General features: G+C 49.9%; 1 protein-coding gene across 6 annotated transcripts in view; it reads right to left on the minus strand.

Moving 5' to 3' along the window:
- Positions 1-14269, minus strand: part of ZHX3 (zinc fingers and homeoboxes 3) — a 50314-nt gene that overhangs the window by 16011 nt on the left and 20034 nt on the right. For 2 of the 6 annotated variants that reach the window (XM_083801664.1, XM_083801663.1), the window contains exon 3: positions 5626-8707. The exons of the other annotated variants lie outside the window; for them this stretch is intronic. The gene's annotated coding sequence lies outside the window, so the exon portion shown is untranslated. The remainder of the gene's footprint in view (positions 1-5625; positions 8708-14269) is intronic. 6 annotated transcript variants of the gene reach the window in all.

Consider the following 14269-nt stretch of genomic DNA (forward strand, 5'->3'; position numbering starts at 1 on the left):
AGTGTCAGGTGCGCTCGGCAACAACAGGGAGAGCCACGAGCAGTAAAACAGCAGCAGCCCAAGACAAGCAAAGCCTCTTCATATCTTACTATTCGGTGCCACACAAATGTACAACACACGCACCGATTTCAGCAGTTTCAAGCTCCCAGCAGCATCGCATAGTCAACATTTGTGCTAAGGAACAATTTCTCTTTATGCCGACTGTTCGGGGTGCTTTGTAGCTTACGCCTGGCTTTGCAAATGCGCGCACAGTTTAAAGGCAATGGAAGCTGGCTGGCTGAACAATCGCAGTCATTCTCCATTACTTGGCAGGCCTGAAGTAGAAAAGCGTCATTTTCATTTAGGGTAGTTAAACAGAGCTATTCATTAAAATTTCGTCCTTCTACAAGCTGCTGCACCTCTCCATTTAAAGCATGCCTGTAAGAGAAGACCTCTCCTCTACCCTGCCGCATTTTGCACTGACCTGTTTCAAGTCACCACCGATCTGTGAGCTACCTTTTCGGATCGGTCTCGTACTTTCAGAACAGCAGCAACTTGCCTTTGTCTTCGTTACCTGGGTAGAGGCTGCTTTTCTCCATTAGCACTCAGGGACTAATGGTAATTATCTCAGCTTTTTTCAGATGAGCACAAACCCGAGCGAGATGGAAGGCTAGAGAGGGGTGGCTGAAACGGAACGCGATTAGAGTATAAAAATAGGTCACTAGGATAATATAACCTTTAGACTATTGGCAATGTGCCCCCCTTAGAGACAAGCCTGTGTGCTATATTTCAATAGAACGTCAGGAATAAAAAACACACCACACATCAAAACAAAACCAGTGATCATCCCTCCGAGCTTTGCGTGCTTCTGTGTGAACGTTACCACCACTAATTCACTCACTCTTTTTCCTCTGCTCCCATCCATTTGACCAAGGACCAAATAAACGTTATGCAATCACACCCTTGACATCTTCAAACAAAAATCTCTTTTAGCATGCAGGCTTCATTACAGATTTGCTCCGAGTCACACTACCTCAGCAGGGTTTACACTCCCGGCGTCCCGGGGACCCACCTCCACGCATAGCTTCGATCCTCACATTTTGTCCATGTTGCAAAACATTCCTGGCGTTGCCCCAGAGGAAACGATCCGGCAGACAGACAATCGTCTATCCGCACAGCCAGCTCTGAGGTGAACGCTACCAGCAGAGGACACCAGACAGCATTAACAGGGCTTCAAGAAGTCCCTCAGGTCATCGGCATCTGCGTCCCCCATCACCTCGCACTCGGCTGGTGAATACCAGCAGGTTGGCTTGTGCCTCGGCAGGGCCAGTCATGTTTACAAGTGCACAGGGGCTCTGATTTCAGTCCCTCGTGCTTTCTCTAGGAGGTCTGCTTTTGCTTTAATTGTGAGAGGGATCTCTTTGTGATTGCTGCTTGATCACTGACATCTAAAATGGCCACACATGCTCAGAAGGGTAATATTCTGCCACACCGTGTCCAGAGTTGCACGTGTAGAGATTATTGTCAAGTATCACCATTTAGACAGAGCAAGATCAGCTTTGGTAGAGTTAACTCTTTGGAATCCATGTGAAAACGGACAAATTAAGAACTAAAATATACCTCTCTGTATTTTTATTATTGGAAGCTGTCAATGAGCTCCAAGCCAAAAACTGGGGGAGCTTGGAGTGAAGACTCATGGTTCCCAAAGCAAAACAAGAACCAGAGTTAGAGCTTGGTCACTGTTACGGTTCTGGCAAAAATACTTGAGTCTTCTAAATCAGCAGGAGATGCTAGGAGACACTGAAGAAGCGTTCACAGGCCTGAGCCCCCTACGGCAAGAGAGCAGACGAAGCACACAAGCCCGCTGTGCTCTCAGCACAGCTGCAGACTGCCCAGCACCAGGGCAAGTCATTTTGTGGGAAGCCTCTAAACCGCATTTCCCAAGCACTTCTGCTCACAACCCCACTTCCAGGTTTGCACATCCACTTCCAGATGGGTGACCCTACTTGGGGGCCACCACCCCGAGCTCAGGAACCACAGCTCTAGGCATTATCGCAACATTTACTGCTACAAGAAAACCAGCATCAGCTTTTATTTCGTGACTGAAACGATCCCACTGCAGGACCACAAAAACAAAAGCCTGCTAGAGAGACACACAGTTTTCTCACCAAGCATCCAAGGCTCTTGTGCAATGAAGAAAGGCTTGCTGAAGACAGGCTGATCACCAGTTACTGAGCAGCCACATAAGGGCAGCGATTCCGGGGAAACTGAGTGTAGGGTAAAGGACTCCAAGGTCCAGATTTTAAAATGAGATGTGGGACGTGAGTGGGAAGGACTAAACTGAGCTACTAAATAGTACCAGACACCAAATGTGGGGTGCTGGAGCTGATCATCTGCAGCAGCGACTGAGGACTATTACAGCGCCGCACCCCCTTCCCAGCTGAGCATTTTTGGATTACTTCATTCCCCATGCCCTTTTGCAATATGCTAGCTCTGTGAGCTGCGTTGCGTTCTGGCTCGCCATCAGCTCCCATTTCCCCACTTACAGTCGCTATGACCAAAAAGACAGCTGCAAAACGCTTCAGCTGAAAGCAAGGAAACAGGGCTGGCAGGTCGGGATCGTGGATTTTTCTCCCCCCACGGATCCCGCTTCAGAGTTGTCCTTTCAGACGCAGAGTGCAGCCGATCGCTTTTGCAGCTTATTGAATACGCTGGTTTATGGCAATGTTTTTCTGCTCACTGAACTGGCTCATTCTTTCAGCAGAACAAACTGTTCCACGTTGAGGCAGGAGTTGGCTGTGTTTTAACAAAGGATTTTTCCCTTCTGACAGTGTTTTGCAAAAGACCCAAAAAAATGAGTTTGGAGCCAAGTTACAAAAGGTCAGGAGAGGCTAGTCAAGCCATGGGTGTAGTTCCTGTATGTCACAGCCAGTAAAGGAAATGGGTGGGGAGAAGAGAAATGGCATTTTGAGCTGAAATAATATGTATAAAGTCATTATAATGAGGAATGGGCTTTTGAATGAGGATGGCAAGTATGCCAGCGCTGTAATTTCTGCTTTACAAGGGTAGGCTCAGGTCTCTGCAATCATTTATCCGTGTGAAGTATGTATTTGACACAGCTCGAGTAGCAACAGTAGCGAGAAAAAGGCAGTTTTGCTTGCTTCCCCTCCCCAAGCTGATTTCAAGGCGCTACCATACTCTCATCTCCCATCAGCCAAATGAATATTCAGGAGCCTTTTGCCGAGAAAACACCAGTCAATCACCAGCACAATGCTGGGGGAAGAACATACTACGCTGAGAAACGCACGGGGGACTGGCAGCTCATTCCCTGCTCTGCTTGAGCACCCCAACCATTCCTAATGCGGGGCAAAGCACCGCGGTGGAGGCCTGTCTGGTGGAGGCCCACCATCTTGGCAAAGGCCCACCATCCCAGTGAAGGCCTGTCTAATGGAGGCCCACTAGCTTGGCAGAGGCCCACCATGCCTTTGAAGGCCTGTCTAATGGAGGCCCACCATCTTGGCAGAGGCCCACCATCCCTGCAGAGGCCTGTCTGGTGGAGGCCCACCATCTTGGCAGAGGCCCACCATCCCTGCAGAGGCCTGTCTGGTGGAGGCCCACCATCTTGGCAGAGGCCCGGCCCACGCCGCCGCTGTTCCCCGTCGCCCTTCCCTGCCACCCAGCAGGACAGGTGAGCCCAGGGCTGCTACACAAGCAGCGAAGGATCAGGCCCCAGGCTCCCAGCAGCACTGCCTTCCCTGGACTCCAAGCCACGTTTTCATTTTGTTTGCAAGCAACGAAAGGGTAAGCGGTAGAATTGCAGCCCCACACGGCACAGCTACCTAAAAGGATATCACCGGAGGGTGACAAAGCCAATTTTTCTGCTTTGGTAAGTCTTCAAACTCCAGCTTCTGGGTTATGTTTCCTTCTGCATCAAGACCTCGCTAAGAGGAGCTGACAACAGAGCTTCCCTCTCCTCCTGTGGGAGCTGGGACCACAAACGCTTTCTGCAATGGACGACCAGGCTTCTGCTGCAGCCCCGCTCCCCCTTCGGCAGTGCCAGAGTCTGTGCCAGGTATGGGGCACAGGTGAGCCACGATCGCCTACTCCGGTCCCGTGGATGTTGAAAGGAGGAGAGCCAAGGGGCTCTGCAGCAGCTGACAGTATGTCATGCCTAATGCTTAAGCATTTCCAGGCCTCAGAGGATCCCTGAATAGAAAGAAACCACCCGCCACTGGAACACAGCCACTTTTGTGGCTGGAAGGGGCAGATGTTCAACCCCATACAACAATGCAACACAACAGTTGAGATTGTAAGTGAAGAATGCTGCATCCACTTAAAACTGAAGAGGGAAATTAGGGACACCATCTAATTCTACAGTCACCATTGTCCTAATGCTTTGAGTTCACATACCTACTGTGCAAGAGGGGCACAGGGTTTTCTTCCATTGCCTTAAATAGCCAACATCCTGGCCCAAAGCATTGAACCACAAGAACTTCAGAAGCATATGGCCAGACTGGCAAGTTTTCAGCTCCTTCAGCTGGAACACAGTTTTCCAAAAGAGCCCGTCTCCTTTTTAGTACCTACATAAGTGACAAGACTTCCAGAAGTCCCCACTTCCCAACAGTTTATGCTGGCATACAGCGGGGCAGATCATTCAGAGAGCTCAGCTTCCAAATGGCCAAAGCCTTTGCTGAGATGCTTGATGGGAAGCTGAGCTTCAGAAGTCTGCAACACAGCAAGCATCAGGTACTTCACCACCAAGAAGAGTGGTTATGGAGAAATCTATAGCTCAACCACCAAACCCTCATTCACTGACCCCAGATTGCTCACATGAGACAGCCTTTCTTCTCCCCTTCTTTAAAACAATCACTACCTCTTTTAGGATTGGCACCAAGAGAAAAATGGATTGGGGATTTCATTCTAGATTTCCATGGGCTGGAGATACCAGAATCCCAACCGAGCACCTGCCAGCCAAAAGCAATCCCTGTCACCTGCTCTTTGGTTTGAAAACTAGATTTGTTCAAAACCATTTGTCAAGCTGCTCTGGGCAGCAGGCAGAGAAACAGAACAAAGTTCAAGGGTTAGTTGTGATATGAACCGTGCTTGTCAGGATTCTTCACTTCCTCCGGCTGTTTAGCGAGACTTGGAATGGATTATCCATGGAGAGGCAATTATTTTTTGCGTTGAAAGCTCACCATCCTCTGTAGGTCAGCTGTGAGCTAAAAGCATCCCAGTTATTTACTGCTGGAAGCTGAAGGAATTTCCTTACTCTCTGAAGACAGACATTTAAAATTAGTTTCAAGTACAGTTGTGATAAACAAATCACGTCCTCCTCCCCTCCCCCTTCTGTTTTTTTTCTGCTGGATTTTTAAATCATGCCTGCTGCTCTCACCGGCCATTTCCGAAGCTGCCCTCTGCAACTCCTTATTTAAAAATCCATTCACAAGGATGCAGGGGAATTATGCAGAGCAACACAGACGTCTTCCGAGAAAAATCAGCAAAGCCAGAACCCTCTTTTCCAAGCTCTCCCTTAGACTCTTGATTCCCCAGAGCCCTCAATTTTTGAATTCCTGATACCATTAAAATAAACAAATCGCCAGGAGTTTGACTATTCTCACGGCGGAAGGTTAGGAGTTGGTTCGTTACCTTATTGCAGGGAACACGGGCTAAAAATCAGATGCCGAGGCTCGTTCAGGACTTCAGCTCGTTGCCGAAAGTCAGCTGCTGGTGCCTCTCGCTGGGTGGAACATGAGCTCACCAGCCCACTTCACGTATGCTACTGAATAGCTGCTGGATGCAAGCAGCTTTTGGCAGCCACGCGGGGAAAACGAGAGGTGTTTTAAGGTGGTATGACGGCCTACGCAAAGGGGCTTGGTTCGGGGACTGAGGTTTCCTGCGAGCCTTTATTCAAAATATTGATGTACTAATTAATTTGTGGATCACAAGGCCTTAATACGAGGAAATTCGGTTAAGAAATTCAGGCATGCTGGGAGAATTGCTTCCTTGCCATGCATTAGCGACTATACCCACAAAATGCCAGCAATCACTAAGCCTCCACTCTGTATTCAAAGCTCTGTACAATAGAGTTTATTATTTTTAAGCTTTTCAGACATCACTGTAGCAAATTTAAGAGCACTATTTGGAAGATTAAGATATGAACACCACCATATTATTCAATTTAGTCTAACACTGAACACTTATTTCTGTAAGTAGTCACAGCTAACACTTCGTTTCCAGCCGCCAACAGAGAGAAATGCTTACAGCTCTAAGTCACATTTCAGTATGGTCTTGCAAACCAAATTTAGGAAATGAGAACAAGGAAATTACTATCATTATGCAAATACTGCCCAATTACTGCCAAGCCATACAGAACCTGTCTTCAGGTCTCTGCCATAGGTTTTGAAATTACAGACATACAGATCACAATCAGGAAAGCCCCACTTTCTGTGTGTGCAGCCGAGTGTGAAGTTATTAGTACATCTCCAACAGCTGTATTTTCTAAGTACTCACTATTTTCTCTGTTCACACGGACGCAGAGAGGCATGTACCTCTTGCTATCAGCTCATCCATCGCCTGTAGCAGCAGACAGTCAGGCAGCTGTGGGTTTTAACAGCGACATGCCAACCCCACAGGCCCCAATACGTGTGGGATTTGGGTCTCGTTCCCATGGCATCAGCCCGCAGGAGTGCCAAGAGCAGCAGAAATCTTGGTTTCGGCCCCACAGGTACTGTCTCACCTCGAAAGCGTGATGCTTTTTCTGTGCAGCCCCACTTGCAGAATTAAGGCAGCTGCTGAGCCGCATTGCTGGCTCATCTCCTGAGCTCCTATTTTGGGGCCTCCGTGGATGTCACAGAAACACACAACAACCAGGATTGGGAGGGACCGCTGGAGGACAGCTGGTCCATCCCGACACTCAGAGTAAAGAGTGTCCATCAATTTTTAACCAGGCAGGCAAGGCTTCCTATCAGTACCAAGCCTGTTTCCTATAAACTCCTGCTGCATGGATTCAGAACTGCTTTTTGGCCACTTGTGTAATTTACCGACACCATTAAGTAATACTTCTTTCAAAAATCCAGACGAATTGCCCAGAGAAGAGAGAACAAAGAAAAAAAAAAAAACAGAAAAAAGCCATAAAGGCAGGCAGGTTCCAGGACTTTTTACCCCTCCCAGTGACAACAGCAAATAGAGCTTACTAAGAGCTGGCTTATTTGCCCAAATCAGACATGCAGACAGGTGACAAGGGGGAGTGATGGGAGAAAAAAGAGAAAGGGCTTGTGCCTGTTTTCTATCACGATGCTGCTTAAACGAGAGCTGACTGCTGCATTTTGTCCTCTTGAAACCATCCCACCCTTTGCAAACAACTGTGCAAGCTGGACTAGATGGGATGCAGAACAGAAACAACGTCCTTCGGGGGGAATAAGGGAATAACCAGGGAATTAAGTGAAATGAGAGTCAATTAAAAAAAATCACTTTGCCTATCTGAAAGCTCTCATTTCATTAGAACTGATTTAGCTAGCTTAGAGAAAAGCTCTTTCAGGGGTCTAAAATTTCCCAGCCTCTCAAGTGAAAGTGGAAAAGCTCTCATTGCAAAATCCCAATCTATAGCACCCAAAGCATCACAGCCTATGCTATTCCCTCAGAGAAAGAGGGAACAGCAAAAAAGACGTTTTTTTTTCCAAAAGGCTCGCTTCTTTTTCGGAGAGAAATGGAGGGCAGTCTCATTACAGCAGTCTAAAACGTTCCCCACCATCATTAGGATGAATGGCATAGCATAAATTATTAACTCTGTTCAACATAACTCGGAAAATAGCACGAGAGACCAAACTGCGGGAGGAGTCAGCACAGGGGACCACAACGCCAAAATGACGGTCGTGCTGTGTCAGCAGGCTGTCTGCAAATACAGGAATCGGGCTGGCTCAGGGGCTTGGTAACAGCATGACGGAGCCGTTCGTTTCTAGGTCAGCAGTTCAAATCAGAGCCACGCTCAGGGAGATGAAGGCACGCTTCTAGACAAGGTGAATTTACAGGATCCGTCCAAACCCCAGCACAGCTCTGCCTGCTGCAGCGTGCAACCCGTCGCTTCTCAGTGCTTGGGGCAGGACGAGCATTTGCTGAGACTGTACCCAAGAACTGCCCGACAGATTTTCATCCCGAAGTCCTGGCTCCCAGGGCTGGGACATTTTGTAGAGGTGTCCATCTAGAAGCGTGGAGGTGCTGGAGGCCACGGGGCTGCAGCCTGGCCGGGGCAGCCTGGGCACCCCAATCCCAAGCAGCTGCAGCCACAGCTCCGCGCTCCCCCAGATCCACGTGGCAGCTGGAGGCACCCCGGCTGTCGTGCAGATCAACAGGAAAACAGATGCACAAAATACACCGTGAAAAAACACATTGCGGCACTTACGTTTCACAAGAATGGGTCACTTTCTCAGTTACTGTCCCGAAGCTGCTCAATGTTACTTCATCTTAATTCTGCTTAGAGTTTGAAAGCCCAGAAGTTGAAGTTATTTAGCTACTGCCAATTGTGAAAAAAAAAATAAAAATCCAGACACTGTGGACAAAGGAGGCAAACAACAACCCAACGCCGTTTCTCCAGGCAATTGTTTTCTTCCTTGGGCTGGGAGAGAAGCAGACTTGGAAGCACCTCAATGATATTGCAGCAAAACGACAGCGTGTCAAGCTGGATAAAGCTCAGGGCAGCAGGAATTCCTCCCATATACAAGCCCATAATCACCTGCCGGGAAGAGATTAAGTGAATGGACGTCTGCAATATCAGGGGAACAAGGGGAAGAAACGTTAACGGTGTGTAGGACACGTCTCCAGTCAGCTCAGAAGCACACAAGGCAGCTTCACAGTCAAACCCTGCAAGGGCAATGTCCTTAAGATAATCACGCAAACCTTTGTATCAAGCTGCTTACTCGAGTGGCCAGCGTTAGGCAAAACAATCAAGAGGTTCATTAAGTGAACTCGCCCTGGATTAATGCCATAAAACTGTACATACCTTCCAGTGACAGGTGGAAAAACGGTTTGCAACACCGTCCCAGACACCAAAGAGCTACAGTCACAGCGTCAGTCCCTTCCAGACCATCTCCTTTCAAACCCAAAGGACTTCGCCATCACTAGGGGCAGCCCTCAGAATTCAGGGCCAGCGGCTCCCATCTGTACCCTTCATCCTCTCCCCCCTTCTAAATTGGGCTCGAGCCTCATCACACCTGGCAAGTGCTGGTGAGTGAAAAGCTGCCCGTGAAGATTACACACCTCCTGGATTACACACGTTCTTCAGCAATGGTCCCACGGGACCCCAGCTGCCCCCCAGCCAAGCCTTGCTCATACGAGGATATTCAAGTTACAGTGAGGAACACAACGCCTGTGTCCCCCAGAGCATGCGGGTGTGCTGGACGAGTACCCCAGGAATCCATCAATATCAGGAAATTGCAGCTAACCTCCTCATCGCTCCCTTCCTCTGCCGCCAGTTCTTGCCATGGCACATCAGATTTTCCCCAAGGGACCCTTGCCTAGCCTCTCCCCACAGCCCCTCCTTGTAGGGCACCCTAAAAGAGGGCTCTGAAGGCTCTCACAAGGCACAGCTGTGGGATCTTACTTCTAAACACACACATGCCAATTTGAATCTCGACCTCCCCAGCACACAAAGTTGGGTGAACCAATAAAAGACCCACAATGTAGTGAAGCCTACAGCCTTACACGTATGTGTCCCAGGGTGAGGATCATAAAACCCAAGAAGGTTAGACTGCAGAAGTGCTTGCATACAGTGCACCCCCTATACTGGGGATTCGATTCTCCTCCTGGCTGCAGGCAGAACCTAAGGGAAGACCTACCCAAAATCTCCATGCCACCCAGGAAACAGCTTCCAACTTTCCCCAAAGCCCTAACCTGAGGGTTACAGCCCCCGGAGGAAGCAGTCCCAAGCTGCTGCCCTGCCCCGGACCTGCCCAGCCTCACAGCACCGAGCAGACACCAACAGCGATGCACTATTTAATAGTTCAGGCAAAGATACCCTGGAGAGGAAAGGGTTTGGGGTTTTGGGAAGGGCTGCCACAGACACGCAGAAGCACGGACTACACAGTGCCCCTCCACTGACCAGGCAGGGCTGAGATGAAAGCCAAGCTTCTCTCCAAAAGGGATGGGTTTTCCCAGCTATTGGGCCATGCCTCTTTCACAGACGATAACATCTTTGCAGGATAAATACACCGAAGATGAAAGAGCTGGCCCCAACTTACATTCCTAACAGCCTGCTGCTAGGTTGCTTTGGTGGGCTCCTCAACGGCAGGCACAAGCCATCGTGCCCGGCTGCAGAACCAGAAGGAGCGATTTCGATATAACACCGAGGGGCTCCAGAGCAAGCCCCTGCCTCCCCTGCCCTCCCGCTTTTCAGGGATGTTGGGAAACCTGACTCTTGCCATTTGGGAAGCGGTAACAGGGAAGGCCAGCACCGTTAACCCCACTCTAGGAAAGAGGAAACAAGCACGGAGAGGGAAAAGGGTCTCGCCGAGGTAAGTCCCGTGGGCTCCAGCAGGGAGCAGCTCCAGGTGCCAGCACCTCTGTCCTCAAAGCCATCACCTCTCCCTAGCATCCACCAGGGCCTAAAGCGGAAAGGCAGTGCGGGAGCAAAAGCAGAAGAATACTTTAAAGGAAAACTTCACGCAGAGGTCAGAGGAGCACCAGAAACCTGCTCTACCGAAACCGGCCGTTGATTTAAAGCTAATGGAAAAAAATAAAAAAAAAAAGCAATGCTGGGGAACGCTTCTCCGCTCAGGGAGCACGCACCTTTGTAGCACGTCTGTGGCTGTGCAGGGAGCTGCAGGTTCTCACAAAGTGAAATAAAGCTGTTTAAGTGGATATTCTATTCTCTTTTCCCCATGAGAACAGAAGAAAGGCCCATAAGATGGTTGTGCCTTCTGCTCTGGGCTCTTCATTCGCTGACCACGGAAAAGGCTCTGACTGCCTTCCCACTGCCACAGCACTCCTGGGCTGGAAGGGAAATGCTGTTACCGGCAGGTTACAGAAAGGGAAATGAGGCACTGAGCAATTTTAAATAGCTCGCCCAAGGTCGCAGGAAGCTTACTGCAAAGCAAGAGATTGAACCCAGGACTTGCGAGTCCCAATCCAGTTATTTATCAGAAATCATCCTTCTAATAGATCACCTCTTGTCAGAAACCCTCCTAGTTTGCATATAGAGATTATGCTGAATTATACTGGCACAGCAAATTTCCACTCCAGCCCAACACGCTCAAATTGCTGTTTTGGAAATAAAATCAAAGCTGCAGCGTGTTCAGCATGCCGAAGCAGACAACTCCCTCGGTGCTGCAGACAGCCCCACCACCACCAGAGTGCTTCTAAGACTCCAGATCAAGATAAGAGACTGGTTTTGGTTCACAGCTAATCACTTTGTTTTGAAGGGTGGCCTCCCATGAGTAAGCCCTTACCGGTTGGCAAGGTTCACCTCGTGTTTGCATCTTCATTCATAAATACTTCTGCACGCCTCTGGCTGAAGCAGTGTTACAGCCCTAGTGCTGCTCCAGACACCAAAAAGCCTCTCCCTCTGCACAAGGCCTCACCTTGAACCCGGAGTGCGGTCAGTCTCTGTGTTGCTAAAACAAAGACTGAATGCATTTTATCTGGGTTTTTATGGGCCACAGGAGCAACTCCTCACCTTCCCAAAGAAAATCTGCTTGGAGCCTACAACACCCCTCAGCCCCAAGGCTCTAAGCAGACCCTAGTCCCCAAGCAGAAAACCATTGGTAATGCCTTCCACACCCTCCAGGTACCCTGGTTAAGCAGAGCTGCCTCAAGGCATCCCAGTGGCACTGCCAAAATCGTGCCGCCTTGGGGATGCGGGGCTGGGGCCAGCACGGGGCAGGCGGCAGCATCACCCCTACCCATGCCCCAAATCCCGCTCAGCTCCAGCACCTCAAGCAGCAGCAAGGACAAAACCTTCCAGCGGGCAGATGAACTTCTAATACAACCGACAGTCAAACCACATCTGGGTATCTACAGAGCTCAGGTAATTTTCAGCTGATGACAAACAGTAAAAGCGTGAGGCAACAGGCCTGGAGAGGGCCGCACGAGGTGGAATTTTCTTTTCCATGCACTACAATGCAGGCTGCTTGGTGGGGGGTCGAAACAGCATGGGTCTAGCCAAGAAGTTTATGCAGTGTTTAAGCATTCGGTGGCCTCAATCTCCCTGTATACAAGCAATTTAATTTGTCCAACTCAAATCATATACAAACTCCGAGCAGCTATGTCAATAAGAAACAGAGCAGCTCCTCTGGGCGGAGTAGGAAGGGAGAGCTGAAGGGAAGGGATGCAAGGACGTCAGGAAAAAACTGACTTGCTAGTTGGGAAAACTTCACAGTTACACATCCTGAGTGGGCAGATATGAAGAGGAAACCAGAGGTACACACACCACTGCAGTCGGTTCCCAAAACAGCCTCGCAGCTACACGGCCACCTGCTTGGCAATCCGTGAGCTTTGTCCAGAGCCCCAACCATCACCTTCCTATGTGGGACCAAAGTCTGTCAGCTCAACAGAAAAAATAAGATAAAATTAAATTAAATAAAAGAGAGAGAACTTGGCCGCCACCGAGATTGTTACAAAATAAAACACCCACCAGAAAATTAAATGGGTAAAGAACAACCCTGCTCCACAAAGCCTTCAAGTGGTGAATTCTTCACGTTGTTCTGCTGCACGCAAACGCTCTAACGAGAAGTGTCTCTCTCAGGGCAAAAGACTGTGGGAACTGAAGATATCTTTCTCCCATCTCTCCTCCACTGGATGAGCAGAGGCAGCCGCTCGGCAGTAGCTGATGACAGCCGTACGAGCACGACGGCCCTGCCCCAGCCGGGTCTGCTTTTCAGGCTGCTCACCAGCAGACCCTGCTGTGCCTCCTGCTCCTCTGCGCACAGCCTGACCCCAAACCCAGGTGAGGAGCAGGCTCAGAGCTGTAGCTGGGGCTGGAGACGTCCTGCAGAGCACCCCCTTTACTCACCGTGGCAGCACCACGGACTTTTCATGCCACAGGTCCTGACTCCACTGCACCTCGCCGCCTGGTAAGGACAAATGCTTCATCCTCTGCAGCAACCAGCCCAGCACAGCCCTGCGGGAGCACCTCCAGCAGGTCATCTTGTTACTAACAAGACTAAACCAGCAGCCTCCGGGTCCTCGGGCCCTGAACACGGCCCTGAAGAGGCGTGACACGAACAATGCCAAAAATTTCCTTGCTTTGAAACCCTACCCCTGCTTATTTACGTTGCAGGAGCACCTAGGGGCCCCAACCAAGCCAACATCTGCCCTGCAGAGCTCTGCCCGCGCTGTGTGCCCGCAGATGTGAGGGCCAGCTCCGCGGCACCGCGCAGCCCATCGGTGCACAGCAGCAATACAGCACGGCCCCAGCCCGGCTGGGGAGCAGCAGGAAGGGACACCCACGCCACACACAGGGGACAGGTGCTGCCGGCCAAGCCACGCAGATCCCGGCACCCCGGAGCTCCGCTGGTGGCCACCCGAGCTCGTTGCAGCCTCCCAAAAGCCAGCAGACCCTCCAGCACAAACCCCAAAGCCCGCTAAGCCCTGCCAGCTGCTAACACAAACACTCAAAGATTGATTCTTAGGAAGGATGAAATCAAGAGGTAAATAACATTTCCAACACACCAGTGACGTGCCAAACACGTCATCCAGCAGACCGTCGGCAGGCCAAGAGCATTTTTCACTGCTCTGACCTCCTGCTGCCAGACCCGAGGCAACACGGCCGGGCAGGAGCCAGCAGCACGGGGCTGGGGTCCCCCGGCCCCCCTGCCTTCCCTGGGCCCTCCAGGGAACACAGCAATTCCCAGGAGGGAAGGAGAGCCAAATAAGTGACGGGACAGCTCAGTACAGCCCGCTTTGTTTCGCTGCGCAAGCCAAGTGCCGAAAGCTGACAACTCCAAACATTTCCTCTCTGAAGGCATTAAATTACCATTTTCTCATTTCAATGTCTTCTACTTGCTTCGGCATCCAGATACACACTTCCCAAATGTCCTGCTAGGAATAGGGTGTTGTAAACAAAGTTTTACAAAAAAGGAAGGTTAACACACAGCATATTTTTCCCATTACTTCAATACATCCTGCAAGCTCTGCAAGCTTGGTAGAGAAAGAGTCTATTTAAAAATCTAGGGTGGGGAAGAATTAGCTCACCAAAACCATAAACAGATTTGCTTTGCACTTTTAGTCCAAGAGAAAAACAAGACAGGCTATGTGCATATTGATGCACACAATAGCAAAATCATTTTAAAAACAAATGAAT

Source organism: Anser anser (assembly GCF_964211835.1).
Source record: "Anser anser genome assembly, chromosome: 16".
In the NCBI taxonomy this organism is placed as follows: Eukaryota; Metazoa; Chordata; class Aves; order Anseriformes; family Anatidae; genus Anser; species Anser anser.